The following is an 18,573-nucleotide window of genomic DNA, read 5'->3' as shown; positions in this document are numbered from 1 at the left end:
CTCATACATCAGTCCCGCCACCCCAGGAATCAGGTCTGGTACGCCTTCTCTGCACTCCCTCTCTAGTAATTATCCTGGAGGAGGTGATGGTGAGATGCCTCCTTGAAGCGTGGCAGTGTGTGCAGTGTAGGCACACCCACAGTGCTGCTACCTAGATCTTGACCCAGCGACAATGGAAGAGCGGCTTTTTTATTTCCAGGTTAGGACGGTGCGTGACTTGGAAAGGAACTTGGAGTTGGTGGTGTTCCCTCCCAGGCGCCTGATGCACTTGTCCTTCTCGGCAGTAGAGGTCACCTCAGAAGTTCTCTGTCGAAGAGGTCTGTGGTAAATAATTAAAATGAGCTGACACTGCAAAATAATGTCAGCCACGGTATTCCAGCGCGACATCCAGCAGTGTTTCAATGACCCCATTTGTTAGTCACGGCCTCTAAGAACCCGCTAAACATTTAGCAACAAAATGCGATTTCCAGGCAAACAAACCCAAGCAGGAACAGTGCGCAGTTCCATTGTATATTTATGGGTTCAATCTGTTTTAAAGGTTCTGAGCACACATTTGAATGTTAATGATATGAATTTGGCTACGAGGAATCTGAATCAGCTTTTTCTGTGTACCGCTGGTTAATATATGCAGCATTATTTTGTATATCGCTGTTTCAAATGACACAACGGTTCACTAAATAGCCTGACTTGTCTCTGTTCTCTATGACCTTGATAAAGCAGATCTGGCAGCTCCCAGTCTAACATAACAGAGAGCTGGTCTCTCTCAGCAGCCCACTGCAGCATCTGTATAATATGCTCCAAAAATCAAAGGTAATCATTAGGTCGGATTGCTGCCAAATTAATCTGAATAATCCTAAATCATATTATTACTTTTACAGATTGAAGACAATCTGTCTTCAGACGTACAGACGGACAGTCAGAAATGCAGACACAGATAGATAGGTAGATAGATATACATATTCTTTTGTCAAGATTACTTCATTTTTATGAAGCACTGGGAATTATTGATATAAATATTCAGCTTGCGTCAGAGATAGATAAATAATCATGTTTTTTTTTTGCAGCAAATGCTAATGGGTTTGAACATAAAGTACCTGCAGATTCAGTCGAATAATTCATAGATGGCTGCAGATATTCTCTTCAGATAAAGTTGGCCATTCCGCTGAATTTGAATCCTGGGAGACATTTGAAACATAATTTTCTCGACAATGGATCCCTAAAAATGAAAGGTGAGAAATAATGATTGCAACATGACAGCCATTGTAGGTGACTCCCATCAGATCGATATCGTGGTCAACCCTGCTCTGAAAATAAATCTTTTGCATTCAGATCCAAAAATATTTTTTCGTGATTAACCTGCACCATTAATGTGACTCACAGCCAGGCGAGAGTGTTAAAGCTCACAGTCAGACTCTGCACTTGCAAAATACTGGTGGCCAACCACTCAAAATGTTAAGGGAAAAGCAAATTACTGTGGATGCTGGACTCTGAAATCAAGCTTGTCCCCTTAAAATGTTTGGTGGGGGAGAGCAGGAGAGGGGGAAACACAGAGATGGCCAAACGGGTGAAGGCTCATGTCATCTAATCTGTCTCCGAACCCACTATTTGGGACAGTACATGGTGAAGCATCCCCTCCAATGCAGTGATGGGAAATCTGGGCTACTGAGTTGGCCGCATGCGTGTCTCTCTTTCATCACAATGGGACGAAATTGGGCTTGTTTACTAACTATGACCCTATGAATAAGATTGAATACATTTAATACACACCGAATATTCCACGATAAGTTGCAGAAGATGCTTAATCATTTATATATTAATAGAACTGTCACGGTATCACAATGTCACGGTAGCATTGTGGATAGCACAATGGCTTCACAGCTCCAGGGTCCCAGGTTCGATTCCGGCTTGGGTCACTGTCTGTGTCGAGTCTGCACATCCTCCCCGTGTGTGTGTGGGTTTCCTCCGGGTGCTCCGGTTTCCTCCCACAGTCCAAAGATGTGCAGGTTAGGTGGATTGGCCATGATAAATTGACCTTAGTGTTGGGTGGGGTTACTGGGTTATGGGGATAGGGTGGAGGTGTTGACCTTGGGTAGGATGCTCTTTCCAAGAGCCGGTGCAGACTCGATGGGCCGAATGGCCTCCTTCTGCACTGTAAATTCTATGATAAACTGTCGTCAACTTCAAGGGGTAAGAATAAAATAAATATTTACACCTGATCGGACGGGGAGGGAGTGCACGGCTCTCACAGCCAATCAGCACGCACCTCACTTCACTGAGCCTCGCTTTACTGGCCAATCACTTCAGCCATACCGGGAGGAAAAAAAACTACACGGACGGAATCACTTCAGCCATACTGGTAGGAAAAAGAACTACACATACGGAAACCAGCAGAATGAAATGAAATTAAATGAAAATCGCTTATTATCACGACTAGGCTTCCAATGAAGTTACTGTGAAAAGACCCTAGTCGCCACATTCCGGTGCCTGTTCAGGGAGGTTGGAACGGGAACGGGGTTATGTTGCAACCCCGCACGGGGAGAACGGTCAACAAAATGTCTCGTGGGCCGCACTCGGATCCCTGAGGGGCTGCACGTGGCCCCTGGGTCGCCCACCACTAATAAATACAACCATTTCAGAAGTGTCCAAAGTGGTAGGAAGTGCAGGAAGCTCAGCTAGAGAATTGAATCGAGGCCTGAGCACAGCCCACATTCACTGCTACGGAACATGCGTGACATGGGGATGCTTGAGGCAGAACTTTATCAAGTAATGCCAACACCAATACAGTGCATCATACTTTTCATATTGATGAAGTTGTCAATAGCTTTAGCTGGATGGATGGTTAAAGAGAGACGAGTGCAGACCATTCACTACAAATTACTGAATTAATTCATGTCCACAATGCTTTGTAAATGAAAATATATCAACACCGATTTTGCATTTTCTCTTACATGGGATTAAAATGGTTGAAAATACCTTGGATTTTTGTATATCACCTGGATATGGTCAGATACATTTATTCATTCACACTCGCTCACACAGGCATATTCTGCAGTCAGTTACATTGTCAAAAAGCAAGGATTGATTATACTGCAGACACATAATATATTTGGCTTGTTGGGACCAGAAAAGGTTAAATCCATTTCCATGTTTATTCCAGCTGAATGTCACTTGAGTTATGAGAACTTTTTTCTCTTTATCCAATTCGCAATCCTGTCGTCAGATTAAATGTGTTAAATTTAATTTGTGTGGGGGGGATAAAACCAGTAGGACTGTGAAAGTGTACAAAGTGGAAGGAGAGGGTGAGAGAGTAAGTGAATGAGGAAGGGAATGAGTGAAGGGAGAGAGGGAGATAAAGAAAGGGAGCAAGCATGGGAGGGGTGGGGGGGGGGGGGGTTAGTGAGGAAGTGGGAGAAAGATGGGGAAGGAGAATGGAGTGAGAGAGAGAGCAAGGGAGAGAATGAATGTGCGAGGCAAGGTGGAGAACAATCGAGGGAGAGATAAAGGGAGAGTGAGCACGTACATGAGAGGGGCAGAGAGGGTGGGGTGATGGTGAGGAGGGAGAAAGAGTGGAGGAGAGACAATGAGGGAGAAGGAGTGGAGGAGAGATAACGAGGGAGAAGGAGTGGAGGAGAGATAACGAGGGAGAAGGAGTGGAGAGATAACAAGGGAGAAGGAGTGGAGGAGAGAGAGGGAAGGGGGAGGGGAGGAGAGGGAGGGAGGAAGGGTGAGGGGGAGGGAAGGTGAGGGGGGAAGGTGAGGGGGAGGGAAGGAGGGTGAGGGGGAGGGACGGAGATTGATGGGGAGGGAAGGAGGGGGAGAGAGAGGGAAGGAGGGTGAGGGGGGAGTGAAGGAGGGTGAGGGGGAGGGAAAGGGGGGAGGGAAGGAGGGAGAGGGAAGGAGGGTGAGGGGAGGTTGAGGGGGAGGGAAGGGGTTGAGGGGGAGGGAAGGAGGGAGAGGGAGGTGAAGAGGGTGAGGGGGGAAGAAATGAGTGTGAGGGGGGAGTGAAGGTGAGGGGGAGTGAAGGAGGGTGAGGGGGAGGGAATGAGGGGGAGGGAAGGGGAGGGAAGGAGGGGGGGAGGGAAGGAGGGTGATGGGGAGGGCCGGAGATTGAGGGGGAGGGAAGGAGGGTGGGGGGAGGGAAGGAGGGTGAGGGAGAGGGAAGGAGGGTGAGGGAGAGGGGTGGGGGAGGTTGAGGGGAGGGAAGGGGGTGAGGGGGGGGAGTGAAGGGGGTGAGGGTGCGGAGGAGGGAAGGAGGGTGAGGGGGGCGTGAAGGAGGGTGAGGGGAGAGTGAAGGAGGGTGAGGGGGAGTGAAGGAGGGTCAGGGGGAGGGAGAGGGAAGGAGGGTGAGGGGGTGGTTGTGGGGGGAGTGAAGGAGGGGGAGGGGAGGGAAGGAGGGGGAGGGGGGAGGGAAGGAGGGTGAGGGGGTAAAGGGGGAAGGAGGGAGAAAGGAGGGTGAGGGGGGAGTGAAGGAAGGTGAGGGGGTGAAGGAGGGAGGGGGAGGGAAGGAGGGAGAAGGGAGGAGGGTGAGGGGGAGGTGCGGGTGAAGGAGGGTGAGGGGCGTGCGGACGGAGGGTGGGGGGGAGGGGACAGGAGGGGGAGGGGGGGTGAAGGGGAAGGAGGGAGAGGGAAGGAGGGGGAGGGGGAGGAGGTGAAGGAGGGTGCGGGGAGGGAAGGAGGGTGAGGGGGGAGGGAAGGAGGGTGAGGGGGAAGGAGGGGGAAGAAAGGTGAGGGAGAGGGAAGGAGGGTGAGGGGAGGTTGAGGGGGAGGGAAGGGGTGAGGGGGAGGGAAGGAGGGAGAGGGAGGTGAAGAGGGTGAGGGGGGAAGAAATGAGTGTGAGGGGGGAGTGAAGGTGAGGGGGAGTGAAGGAGGGTGAGGGGGAGGGAATGAGGGGGAGGGAAGGGGAGGGAAGGAGGGGGGAGGGAAGGAGGGTGATGGGGAGGGCCGGAGATTGAGGGGGAGGGAAGGAGGGTGGGGGGAGGAAGGAGGGTGAGGGCGAGGGAAGGAGGGTGAGGGAGAGGGGTGGGGGAGGTTGAGGGGAGGGAAGGGGGTGAGGGGGGAGTGAAGGGGGTGAGGGTGCGGAGGAGGGAAGGAGGGTGAGGGGGGAGTGAAGGAGGGTGAGGGGAGAGTGAAGGAGGGTGAGGGGGAGTGAAGGAGGGTCAGGGGGAGGGAGAGGGAAGGAGGGTGAGGGGGGTGGTTGTGGGGGGAGTGAAGGAGGGGGAGGGGAGGGAAGGAGGGGGAGGGGGGAGGGAAGGAGGGTGAGGGGGTAAAGGGGGGAAGGAGGGAGAGAGAAGGAGGGTGAGGGGGGAGTGAAGGAAGGTGAGGGGGTGAAGGAGGGAGGGGGAGGGAAGGAGGGAGAAGGGAGGAGGGTGAGGGGGGGAGGGTGAAGGAGGGTGAGGGGGGCGTGAAGGAGGGTGGGGGGAGGGAAGGAGGGGGAGGGGGTGAAGGGGGAAGGAGGGAGAGGGAAGGAGGGGGAGGGGGAGGAGGTGAAGGAGGGTGCGGGGAGGGAAGGAGGTGAGGGGGGAGGGAAGGAGGGTGAGGGGAAGGAGGGGGAAGAAAGGTGAGGGGGAGGGAAGGAGGGTGAGGGGGAAGGAAGGAGGGGAGGGGGAGGGTGAGGGGGGAGGGTGAGGGGGTGAAGGGGAGGGGGAGGGAAGGAGGGTGAGGGGGAGGGAAGTAGGGTGCGGGGGAGGGAATGAGGGTGAGGGGGGTGGGTGAGGGGGGAGTGGAGGAGGGTGAGGAGGGAGGGAAGGAGGGTGAGGGGGGTGAAGGGGGAGGGGGAGGGAAGGAGGGGGAGGGGAGGGGAGGAGGGGGGAGTGAAGGAGGGGGAGGGGGAGTGAAGGAGGGGGAGGAGGGGGGAATGAGGGGGAGGGAAGGAGGGTGCGGGGGGGGGTGAAGGAGGGTGCGGGGGAAGGGAAGGAGGGTGAGAGGGAGGGAAGGAGGGTGAGGGGGAGGGTGAGGGGGGTGAAGGAGGGGGAGGGGAGGGAAGGAGGGTGAGGGGAAGGGAAGGAAGGTGAGGGAAGGAGGGTGAGGGGAAGGGAAGGAGGGGGAGGGAAGGAGGGTGCGGGGCGAGGGAAGGAGAGCTGTGGCTGGCCTGTTTGAAGCTCTGCTTGTGTCTGGCCAGCTCTGAGCCGCAGTTTATCTGCAGTAGATCAGTACTTGCTGCAATGCTCCAGGAGCCTCTGTGAAACCTCCTCCGCATCCAGAATGATTAACTCTTCACATGTCAGCAGCCTTTCCCCGGGGCTTCCCACACTTTCCAATAGATTTCTCCAAATCAAATGGCCAACTCACACTTCTGAGAAGTTCCCATTTTAAACTGTGCAATATTTTATTCTGAACTCTTTACGTGACAAGGTTCTGCTCTCAAAAATGTCATTGATTCAAATCATTTTCAGACGTGGGTTACCTGATTAATTCTGGAATCTCTGATTATTGAACCTTTCAGTGAGCAGCGATGTCCCTGGGTATTCACATCTTCACCCATTCAATCTTTCTGCTCTGTTACCTTTACTGTTTCTAATTTAAACTCTCTCACACTCTCTCTCTCCTCACAGTATCTCCCCCTTGCCCACCCTCACCCCCTCAGGCTCCCTCACACTCCTGCACCCCCTCAGATTTCCTCACACTTACTTACCCTCTCTCACTCTTCACCCTCCCTCACCCTTCCTCACTCCCGCATCCCCCCTCACCTTCTATGGTCCCTTATCATCCATCCCTCCCTCTTACCTGACTAAAGGGGAGAAGGGAAAGACAAGCAGGGAAGAGCGATAGCGGTGAAGGACAGGGAGAGGAGTGAGGAGAAAAGAGCAGAGTAACTTTAGCATTGGGTCAAAGCAGTTTGCACCTCATGAGTACAGCTTTAATCAGGAACAACCCATTTGTTTCACTCCATCTGAAAAATCGGCCCTGCTCCAAAACTGTCCAGCAGAATCCATCTAAAAATCACAGTGACAGATCGATCTGTTAATATTGTAAAGAATACATGAGAATGCTGTTCGAAAGTGTTGATAATAGAAATATATATGCTGAAATCGAGCCTAGAAAATGTATCAAACCATGGGGCTCATCAACACTTTTTTATTCAATCTAGGAATGTACGTCAGCAAGCCCCAAAAGATCAGTGCTGAACTTAATCTTGCCAGGAAGCTGCTTGTGGGAGGGATAAAACAAACTGATTTCGTAAAGGACTCAACAATGCGTTGTTTTGCTGCACCAAGATTCACATTCTGAGCCATACCTAACTCCCAAATCATTACAATCTGTTTCCCTGAAGTGCGTTGATTTGCTTCTCAATGAAAAAAAAACAGTGAAATGTCGCACACTGTGACAGCAGCACTCTGGAGAATCAGCCTGTGAGTACATCCTCTTATGTCAACTTGTAAAAAGAACCCTTTATGTTTGGCTATATAAATGTAATAAAGTATAGAATTTCTTGAATCTCAGTTTGAATGTCACATTACATAATTACCCTTAGCAGCAATATATCCATTTATCTAGATTCGAAAGGAGGTGCTCATATGAAGAAGGAACTTGCATTTAGATAGTGACTACAGGATGGTCCAAAGCATTTATATAATGACTACAGGATGGTCCAAATCATTTATATAGTGACTACAGGATGGCCCAAAGCACTTGACAGTCAATGAGATTTTTCTTCAAAGTAGTCACTGTAGCAATGTGGGACATGTTGTAGCCACTTTATGCATAGCAAGGCCCTATGAACTGCAATGAGATAGTGATGTATTAATGGTCAAATCTGTTTGCTTATATAAAGCTACTATATCAAATGGCAACCCATATCGAGATCCAGAGAATTATTTAATATCAAATTACCATAGTAGCAGAAGATGCTGCACATTCAAATTGGCAAAAATAAATAAAACTTGTGTATTCATCTATGAGCTCTTCACACAAAAGAACCAGTTCCCCAGTGTTTGCTCTCAGGAGTGTGTGACTGTGCATGCATGCCTATGTGTGCGTGCACAAGTCTGTGGGTGGGCGTATCTGTGTGTGTGCATGTTTGCGTGTGTTTGTGTGTGCCCCTGTCTGTGTGCGCCTGTCTGTGTGTGCACACGCCTCAACACAGCCCCAAGTACAACTTAATTAAATTGGTCACGTGATGGGCTTTCTTTATATTCTGGCGTCTTCACTCTCTGTGAACCGATTTGATGAGACCATCAATTCACTAGACACGTGCTTTGAGATATGAACAGTGGTTTTAATCTACTTACTACAGAGCCAGCCTGTTACACGTTGAACTCTCGATGAACTGGTCGGCTGGCTCTGGGCATCGATATTTATACAGCAGTCCAGGGGAGGAGCCGTGGGCGGAGCCAAGGGTGGAGCCCTGTACAAACTCCTAAGCATTCCCGGAGCTACTCCCCTAGTGGTCGGGCAACGCAACTGCGCTTACAATCGTACGGTCTCATATATATATCACAGTGTGAATTACAGAGTTACATTCACCACACGATTAAAATGGCACGACTGGTTTCACATCATTACTTGCAAATGTCCATTCTAACGGCTGTTTAAACCCTTTTTTCAACGTTGCTGTTTGCTTCCTCTGTTAACCATGCTGCTGTTTCTGCACAATTACTTTTGTCAGACTACTTTACTTTTGCAGTCAGAACCGGAAGATGCATTCACGATGTGCTCAGAGTAATGTGCACCGTTTTGAGCTCCAAATTAAGAAAAGAATATCGAGGCACTGACGGAGGTGCAAAATAGTTCAACAAGTTTGGTAGCAGAAGTGAGAGGTTAGGGCTATCGGGAAAGTCTGAAGCTCTTTTCTCTGGGAAAGAGGCTGAGAGGTGACCCAGTAGAGGTGTTTAAAATTATTGCAGAGTTTGACGTGTAGCATAGAGATTAGTTTCACTTCTCGGGTATCCAAGGCCAGGGATCCTGAATAAAGGAGAGTCGGTAATAAACCCAATTGGGAATCAGGGAGTAACCTCCTTTTCCCAGAACGTGGTTAGAATGGAAACCTGTTGCCTCGTGGCATAGTTGAGGCGAATGACTTGATACATTTAAGGAGAGGTTAGATAGATGCATGAGGGGAGAATGAAAGATATGTTGATAGGGTAAGATTCGGTAGAATGGAAGGAGACACATGTGTAGACAATGACACCAGCATATATGAGTTGGGCCAAATGGCCTGTTTCTGTGCTATATATTCTATGTAACTGCCGGGGCAGGGCCTGAAGGGGCGGGGACTGTGGGCAACCCCATGCTGGGGGTTCGCTTCACATGGAGGAGGGGGGGGGGGGGTGGGGGGAGCGATAGGGGAGGCGGGAGGCCCCAAAGTCCTGATTCTGGTAAATACGGGGAAGGGGGGGGCCCGATGCCAGTGATGGTGGGGGAGCATGTGTCTTTAAGCAGGATTTGAGATCGGGGCGACCTTAGCTCTGTGGAGTCGGCCTTGCCGATGTCATTAGGCCCCGACCCTCCCAATGACGGCACAAAACATGCCCCTCTCCTGAAAAAGGGCAATGTGTGGGCAGACGGCGACGGAATTTTCTCTGGGGAGAAACACCGCTCCCCACGCCGGGGTGGGGGGGGGAGATTCGCGGGAGGGCCGGGCGAATCATGCCACGCCACCCTGGCCCCGTGATTCTCCCACTCCCCCCCAAAATGGCATGTCGCGTTTTGCTTGCGACACGCCGCTCGGAGAATCGCTGCTTGCCTTTTTCCCCGGCGACCAGCGATTCTCCGGCCCAGATGGGCCGAGCGGCCTGACGACCCCGATGGGTTCACGCAGACGGCAACCACACCTGGTCACTGCCGGCGTGAACATTGCGTGACACGTAAGTGTGGGGCCTGTGGGGGGGCGGAGAGAGGATCAAGCACCACGATTGATCCCATCGATCGTCGGGCCGGCGTCTCTAAGAGACGCACTCTTTCCCCTCCGCCGCCCCGCAAGATCAAGCCGCCACGTCTTGCGGGGCAGCGGAGGGGAAGACAGCAACCGGCCAACCTGCGCATTCGCGGCTGACGCCGAGTCATTCTCGGCGCGCCGCTTTGAGGGAGAATAGGGGGCGAGGAGCGGCCTCCGATGCTGGAGTGAAACACTCCGGGTTTCACTCCGGCGTCGGCCGTTGTGGAGAATCGCGCCCACCGACTTTCAGTCAGAACCTGACACGTTGCCACCTTTTGGGAAAATTCTACCCACTGTCAATGAAACAGAACACAAGGTCTTATTGTTGCAGCTTTGTATTGCGGCAGAAAGCACAATGAGGTGGCCTGCACTTTCTAAATGCACGCGGATCATTATATATTAACTAGCGAAAAGAAAAGGATGATTTATGAGAATGTGGACTCCATTAATCAAGTTAACTTGAGGAATGAGTACCCTATAGGCATGTTGGAGATAATAACCAGCTTGCAAATCACAGGTGAGAGCAATACTTCAGCATAAGCCTCCAACCCTTTTGTGCATCTTACTCACTTTCATTAATGTGGGCCTCACACCAGCTCCACCTCAGCACATTTCTGAGACGTCCGTATTTAATCTCACAGAATCAGAACGCACCCTGCATGTCAACCAGAGTTATACCATCAAAACCACACATGGGATGCAAATGAATTTTGCGCGTAGTACAAGCTACTACAATTGAAATGATCGAACAAACATAGAACATAGAACATAGAACATAGAACAGTACAGCACAGAACAGGACCTTCGGCCCTCGATGTTGTGCCGAGCAATGATCACCCTACTTAAACCCAAAACGTATTGTACTGCAGTTGGTGTAAATCAGAGGGGTAAATGGTCATTAATACATTAAACATACTACATGATGCAGAGTCCACACTTGAAACAATAACTCCATTCTCTCTTTTCAGGTGCTACCTGAAAATCAAGGCAAGAAGTCTGACGCCAGGTTAAAGTCCAACAGGTTTGTTTCGATTCACTAGCTTTCGGAGCACTGCTCCTTCCTCAGGTGAAAGAAGCTAGTTCACCTGAGGAAGGAGCAGTGCTCCGAAAGCTAGTGAATCGAAACAAACCTGTTGGACTTTAACCTGGTGTTGTAAGACTTCTTACTGTGCTCACCCCAGTCCAACGCCGGCATCTCCACATCATGTTAAAATCAAGACTGTTGTTGGCCTCGATTAACATTCACAATGTTTTGGAGAAGGGCTGGAAACCATAAAGCTCTGACTGAAAATATCTGGCTGACCATCAGGAGAGTCTTTCATATATTTTAGCCGCCAGGACATTTTACAAGTGTGACAGATAATGTACCTTTCTGACCTTTAGCGTTGTGACAGACACTTTCTCGTACCCCACAGTACTAGGCAGAGATTTGTTTAGATCGAGTCTGTCCTTTCAATTAATTGTCGGCGAATTTAGTTTTCTACAAACACATTCCAAATCTCATGACTGTTAAATAAGCTGAGGAAAGTGAAGAGACACAAAAATGAAAAGCTGCTTTGACTGTTTTTTGACAAAGCGGAGATGTGATGGTAGACCCACTTTGACTGCCATGCATGGTTCAGTCTGCACATATCACAAGCACCACTGGAATCAGTGCCAACTGACAACTGCTGTGGTTCTGCTGCTGGGAAATGAGACGTTAGGGAGATATTTGCCTCCCTCAAATTATCAGCTGGGTCCTCATGCACCCCAGGCACTGGACAGAGAGGCCTTCCTACCCTTCAGCGCTACACATGAATTCTCGTGGTCAATGGGAACATGGGAGAATCAGCTTGTCCGTTGTCCCCTTGATCTTTAATTTAGACCTTTAGTACGGACGGAGAGCTGCATTGTTGGGCCTGCTGCTTTTTGGGTGACCCAAGGGCCCATCTACCCACTCAGTTGGTCCCAACAGCGCCACTGGAAACAGTGGCCACTTCTGGGACTGCAGCAGTCCCAGAGGAAAGCCACATGCCAAGGTGAGGCTGGGATCTCACCTGGGACAAGCTGGCAGGCCCCAGAGAGGTGGGGGGAAGGGGGGGGGGGGTCTGATGTATGTAGGTTTGTGTGAGGGGGAGGTTAGAGAGGGTGTCAGGGGTTAAGGTTGGTACAGCAAGGACTGGTACGTGTGTATGTGTCTGGGGGCAAGAGGGAGGTTGAGGTTGATAGGGCAGGGGTTGATATGTGTATGTATGTGTGAGAGGGTGGGGGATTGGGGGTGTGACAAGGGTTGAACTTGATAGGGCAGGGGCTGGTGTGTGTTTGTGTGTGTGGGTGGGTGGGTGGGGGGAGATGAGGGGGTGACAGGATGGTTGATAGGGTAGGGGCTACGGTGTGTATGTATGTGGGTGGGTGGGGGTGGTAAGGGGAGGTGACGGGGGTTGTGGTTGTTAGGGCAGGGGCTGCAGTGTGTGTGGTTGGGTGGGGGGTGACAGGGTGGTTGATAGGGTCGGGGCTGCGGTGTGTGTGTTGGTGTGTGTGTGTGTGTGTGGTTGGGTGGTTGGGTGGGGGGAGGTGAGGAGGTGATAGGGTGGCTGATAGGGTAGGGGCTGCAGTGTGTGTGTGTGTGTGTGGTTGGGTGGGGGGAGATGAGGGGGGTGACAGGGTGATTGATAGGGTCGGGGCTGCAGTGTGTATGTGTGTGGTTGGGTGGGGGGAGATGAGGGGGGTGATAGGGTGGCTGATAGGGCCGGGGCTGCGGTGTGTGTGTGTGGTTGGGTGGGGGGAGGTGAGGGGGGTGGCAGGATGGTTGATAGGGTCGGGGCTGCAGTGTGTGTGTGTGTGTGTGTGTGTGTGGTTGGGTGGGGGGTGGTGAGGGGGGTGACAGGGTGGTCGATCGGGTCAGGGCTGCAGTGTGTGTGTGTGTGTGTGGTTGGGTGGGGGGTGGTGAGGAGGGTGACAGGGTGGTTGATAGGGTCGGGGCTGCGGTGTGTGTGTGGTTGGGTGGGGGGTGGTGAGGGGGGTGACAGGATGGTTGATAGGGTAGGGGCTGCAATGTGTGTGTGTGTGTGTGTGTGTGGTTGGGTGGGGGGTGGTGAGGGGGGTGACAGGATGGCTGATAGGGTCGTGGCTGCGCTGTGTGTGTGGTTGGGTGGGGGGAGGTGAGGGGGGTGACAGGGTGGCTGATAGGGTCGGGGCTGCAGTGTGTATGTGTGTGTGTGTGTGTGGTTGGGTGGGGGGTGGTGAGGGGGGTGACAGGATGGTTGATAGGGTCGGGGCTGCAGTGTGTATGTGTGTGTGTGTGTGTGTGTGTGGATGGGTGGGGGGTGGTGAGGGGGGTGGCAGGGTGGCTGATAGGGTCGGGGCTGCGGTGTGTGTGTGGTTGGGTGGGGGGAGGTGAGGGGGGTGACAGGGTGGCTGATAGGGTCAGGGCTGCAGTGTGTGTGTGTGTGTGTGGTTGGGTGGGGGGTGGTGAGGGGGGTGGCAGGGTGGCTGATAGGGTCGGGGCTGCAGTGTGTGTGTGTGTGTGTGTGTGGTTGGGTGGGGGGTGGTGAGGGGGGTGGCAGGGTGGCTGATAGGGTCGGGGCTGCGGTGTGTGTGTGTGTGGTTGGGTGGGGGGAGGTGAGGGGGGTGACAGGGTGGCTGATAGGGTCGTGGCTGCGCTGTGTGTGTGGTTGGGTGGGGGGAGGTGAGGGGGGTGACAGGATGGTTGATAGGGTCGGGGCTGCGGTGTGTGTGTGTGTGTGTGGTTGGGTGGGGGGTGGTAAGGGGGGTGGCAGGGTGGCTGATAGGGTCGGGGCTGCGGTGTGTGTGTGTGTGTGTGTGGTTGGGTGGGGGGTGGTGAGGGGGGTGACAGGGTGGCTGATAGGGTCGGGGCTGCGCTGTGTGTGTGGTTGGGTGGGGGGAGGTGAGGGGGGTGACAGGATGGTTGATAGGGTCGGGGCTGCGCTGTGTGTGTGGTTGGGTGGGGGGAGGTGAGGGGGGTGACAGGATGGTTGATAGGGTCGGGGCTGCGCTGTGTGTGTGGTTGGGTGGGGGGAGGTGAGGGGGGTTGCAGGGTGGCTGATAGGGTCGGGGCTGCGGTGTGTGTGTGTGTGTGTGTGGTTGGGTGGGGGGTGGTGAGGGGGGTGACAGGGTGGCTGATAGGGTCGGGGCTGCGCTGTGTGTGTGGTTGGGTGGAGGGAGGTGAGGGGGGTGTCAGGGTGGCTGATAGGGTCGTGGCTGCGCTGTGTGTGTGGTTGGGTGGGGGGTGGTGAGGGGGGTGACAGGGTGGCTGATAGGGTCGGGGCTGCAATGTGTGTGTGTGTGTGTGGAGCGGGTGAGGGGTTGACAGGCATTGAGGTTGATAGGCCAGGGGTAAGGGGAAACGCAGGGCCTGGAATTGCTTAGGGACTGGGGTCTCCGATTGGCAGCGACATCCCAAAAAAGAATCACCCTGCACCTGCTCAGCCAGCAGCCAATATAACAGTAGGGAATGTGGGGACAGTCAGGTAGTTGCTGAAGAGAGTGTCCTGTCATGACTCCCGATTTGTGTCCCACCCCCACATGTCAACCCACCCACAAGGTGTCATAAACCTCAGCCCCAAGTCCTTCTTTCCTACAGGAGAATCATTCTTGATTATTCTTAATTCTACAAAGATACCTCACACCAATAATCCTGCCATTTATTTTTAAAGCAAGAAGTTACTGTTCTGATTCTTTCCTTCTAGTTTATTTTTAATAGGCTCTGTCCTGTGGGTTACGACTAATCAGGCTGCTAAATTAGTTCCAATTGGTGTCAATTTAAGTGCAGTGTTGTGATCACTGAACATCAACTGCCAGGGGACGAATGCTTTTCAATTGTAATTTTTAAACCTTCTCTATTACAGCTGTAACTGCGGGCAATTTCTTAATCTCTCGGCAGATGTGGACATGACTGGCGAGGCCCATCCCTAACTGCCCTTGCTGGGCTGTTTCAGGGGGCAGTTAAGAGTCAATCACATTGCTGTGGGGTCTGGAATCACTTGTAGGCCAGACCTGGTAAGGCCGACAGATTTCCTTCCCCAAACGGCACGAGTGAACCAGGTGAGATTTTTCAAGAATCAATGATAGTTTCACGGTCAACATCACTGAGTTTTATACTTCCTGATTTTATTAATTTGAATTTAAATTCCACCAGCTGCCATGGTGGGATTTAGAACATAGAACATAGAACAGTACAGCACAGAACAGGCCCTTCGGCCCTCGATGTTGTGCCGAGCAATGATCACCCTACTTAAACCCACGTAACCCGTATACCCGTAACCCAACAATCCCCCCATTAACCTTACACTACGGGCAATTTAGCATGGCCAATCCACCTAACCCGCACATCTTTGGACTGTGGGAGGAAACCGGAGCACCCGGAGGAAACCCACGCACACACGGGGAGGACGTGCAGACTCCGCACAGACAGTGACCCAGCCGGGAATCGAACCTGGGACCCTGGAGCTGTGAAGCATTTATGCTAACCACCATGCTACCGTGAGGCCCCGAACCCATAAGCCTGGGCCTTTGGACCAATAGGCCGATGATATTGCCTCGGGAACATTGGTTCGATTATCAGTGAAGGGCCTCCGCTGTTTTAATTCTCTCACATCCACACTTTGAGGGGAGAAGGGGTGGGGGCTAACTTTTAACGGACTACTGATTGATTTTAACGATGAGGAAATTGGCCATTTTCTATAATGGCCTCCTGGCCTGCAACGGCAGCACAGTGGTTAGCACAGTTGCTTCAAAGCGGCAGGGTCCCAGGTTCGATTCCCGGCTTGGGTCACTGTCTGTGCGGAGTCTGCACGTTCTCCCCGTGTCTGCGTGGGTTTCCTCCGGGTGCTCCGGTTTCCTCCCACAGGGGCTGGTTTAGCACAGGGCTAAATTGCTGGCTTTGTAAAGCAGACCAAGGCTGGCCAGCAGCACGGTTCAATTCCCGTACCAGCCTCCCCGACCAGGTGCCGGAATGTGGCGACTAGGGGCTTTTCACAGTAACTTCATTTGATGCCTACTCGTGACAATAAGTGATTTTCATTTCATTTTTCACAAATCCCGAAAGACGTGCTTGTTAGGTGAATTGGACATTCTGAATTCTCCCTCTGTGTACCCGAACAGGTGCCGGAGTGTGGCAACTAGGGGCTTTTCACAGTAACTTCATTGCAGTGTTAATGTCAGCCTACTTGTGACAATAAAGATTATTATTGTTAATATCAGTTTTCTATTAAGTTCCGGAATTCAGGAAAGGGATGTGGACATCGCTGGCTCGGGCTGCATTTATTGCCCATCCTAATCGCCCTTGAGAAGATGGTGGTGAGCTGCCTTCTTCAGCTGCAGTCCGTGTAGGAGCACCCACTGTGCTGTTAGGGAGGGAGTTCCAGGATTTTCAAAGCCAGGCTATTGTACCCTTCACATCAGGGGAATCTGAGCTATTGTAGGTTTGAGACAAATGGGCCTCAAACAAATTTGTAATTCGAATAAAACAGAACCAAAGATGAAACTACTGTCTTTTTTGATCGAGCAATGGATTAGGCAGTAAAATTGTGTAAATTTCCCCATTGGTGACGCCGAAGGGAACCCTAAGGAAAGGGAACCCTAAGGAAAGGGTAGAGGCCGCCGTCTGCTTCGAATGCAGTGTATGGGCGGTCTGCCTTACGGATGGGGAGCTGGTGGTAGGCAGATTTCAGGTCCACAGTCGAGAAGACCCAGTATTGTGCAATCTGATTGACCATATTAAATATGCATGGGAGGGGGTACGCGTAGAGCTGCGTGTACCGATTGATGATCTGACTGTAATCAACGACCATCCAGTTTTTCTCCCCGGTTTTCACCACTACCACTTGGGCTCTCCAGGGGCTGTTGCTGGCCTCGATAATACCTTCCCTCAGCAGCCGCTGGACCTCAGACCTGGTGAAGGTCCTGTCCTGGGAGCTATACCGTCTGCGCCTGGTGGCAAGGGTTTGCAATCCGGGATTAGGTTTGCAAAAAGGGATGGCGGGTCGACCTTAAGGGTCGCGAGGCCGCAAACAGTAAGGGGTGGTAAGGGCCCGCCAAATTCCAGGGTTCGGAGGTTGCACTGGAAGTCCAGGCCAAGTAGCAAGGCAGCGCAGAGGTTGGGGAGGACGTAGAGGCGGAAGCCGCTGAACTCTACGCCCTGGACGGTGAGGATAGCAATGCAGTACCCCCAGATTGCCACGGAGTGGGATGCGGAGGCCAGAGAGATTCTCTTGTTAGTGGGGGTACTGTATCGCACCGTACCGTATCGGGGTGGATGAAGCTCTCAGTGCTTCCGGAGTCCAGAAGGCAGGATATCTGGTGCCCGTCAACCTTCACCTTTGTCGAAGCGGTCGCGAGGTTGTGCGGTCGAGACTGGTCAATCGTGACCGAGGCGAGACGCGGCTGGTCGGCGGCGGTTGTAGGCGAGGAGCGGCCTGGTGAGGTGCCTGATGGGCAGGGGTCCTGAGGCGGGTAAGATGGCAGTGCCCACGGGCCGCACATGACATGGGGCAGGCAAGATGGCGGCGTCCTTGTGCTGCACATGTCCTGGGGCAGGCAAGATGGCGGCACCCATTGCTTCTGAGGCAGGCACGATGGTGGCGCCCACGGGCTGCACGTGTTGTGAGTAGAGCAAGATGGCGGGGCCCACAGGCCGCTCGTGGTCCGAGGTGGGAAAGATGGCGGCGCCCACTGGCCGCACGTGGGGGGTGCCGGGACAATAGCGGCGATTGAGCGGGTCTGGCACACTGCAGCGAAATGTCCCTTCTTGCCACAGGCCTTGAAGAGCGCACTCCGCGCCAGTCAGCACTGCTGATGGTGTTTTGCCTGTCCGCAGAAGTAGCATTTGGGTCCCCTGGGGTTGGTTGGCTGCCGCGCGGCTCAGGCGTGGGGTTGGCTGGGGGCGGTCGCTGATGGGGTCCATGATGGGGTGGCCGTCGGCGGGGTCCACGATGCACGGGGGGGTGGGCCGCGCGGTCGGGGGCATAGGCCTGTACGTTGTGTGAGGCGACCGTGAGCGAGAGCGCTAGCTTTTAGGTCGCTGCGTAGTCAAGCGTGGCCCCTGCTAAGAGGCGCTGGTGGATGTAGTCAGACCCTATGCCCGTAACAAACACATCTCTCATTAGCAGGTTCGAATGCTCAGTGGCCAAAACGGCCTGGCAGTCACAGTCTCTCACTAGGGCGAGCAGGGCAAGCCAGAAATCTTCCACAGACTCACCGGGAAGTTGGTGCCACCTGGATAAGAAATGCCTACCGTAGATTTTGTTGGTCTGCTGAGGGTAGTTCTCTTTCAGTGACGTCATGGCTTCTGCATAGGTCGGCGCGTCCTGGACGAAGGGAAACCGTTGGCGCTCAGCCGCGTGTACAGAATCTGGAGCTTCTGTGCTTCTGGGATTGGGTCTGGAGCAGACCCGGTGTGTGCTTCAAAACAGGCTAGCCAACGTTTGAAGTCTTTTTTGGCGTTGTCTGCTTGAGGATGCAGCTGCAGGTGATCTGGCTTGATGCGGAGGTCCATCTCTGAAAAATCTCTCAGTAATAAATTGATGCACTATCAATTACGACGAGACGAGAGTAGAATGTAATTGAGGCTTTATTACACAGAGATGTGTGGCCTCCTACAGCAGCTGGCGAAATGGCTGTTCGGAGAGCACATATATTTATACTCCGCCTACTGGGCGGAGCCAACAGGCAGGGACCTAACCCTGTACATTTAAGTACAG

General features: G+C 52.8%; 1 long non-coding RNA gene across 3 annotated transcripts; it reads left to right on the top strand.

The window, feature by feature from the left end:
- The first annotated feature begins 715 nt into the window (after positions 1–715).
- LOC119956095 lies at positions 716–14,892 on the top strand. 3 transcript variants are annotated; one of them, XR_005458588.1, is made up of 4 exons: positions 716–810; positions 1,065–1,229; positions 7,088–7,349; positions 14,757–14,892. It is a non-coding gene; the product is annotated as an uncharacterized LOC119956095 (long non-coding RNA). The 3 variants fall into 3 exon arrangements; XR_005458586.1 differs by having other exon boundaries at positions 14,722–14,884; XR_005458587.1 differs by lacking the exon at positions 716–810 and adding an exon at positions 871–942 and having other exon boundaries at positions 14,722–14,884.
- The last annotated feature ends 3,681 nt before the right edge of the window (positions 14,893–18,573 follow it).

This window comes from Scyliorhinus canicula, chromosome 22 (genome assembly GCF_902713615.1).
Source record: "Scyliorhinus canicula chromosome 22, sScyCan1.1, whole genome shotgun sequence".
Taxonomy (NCBI): domain Eukaryota; kingdom Metazoa; phylum Chordata; class Chondrichthyes; order Carcharhiniformes; family Scyliorhinidae; genus Scyliorhinus; species Scyliorhinus canicula.
This window is presented reverse-complemented; position numbering and strand designations above follow the sequence as displayed.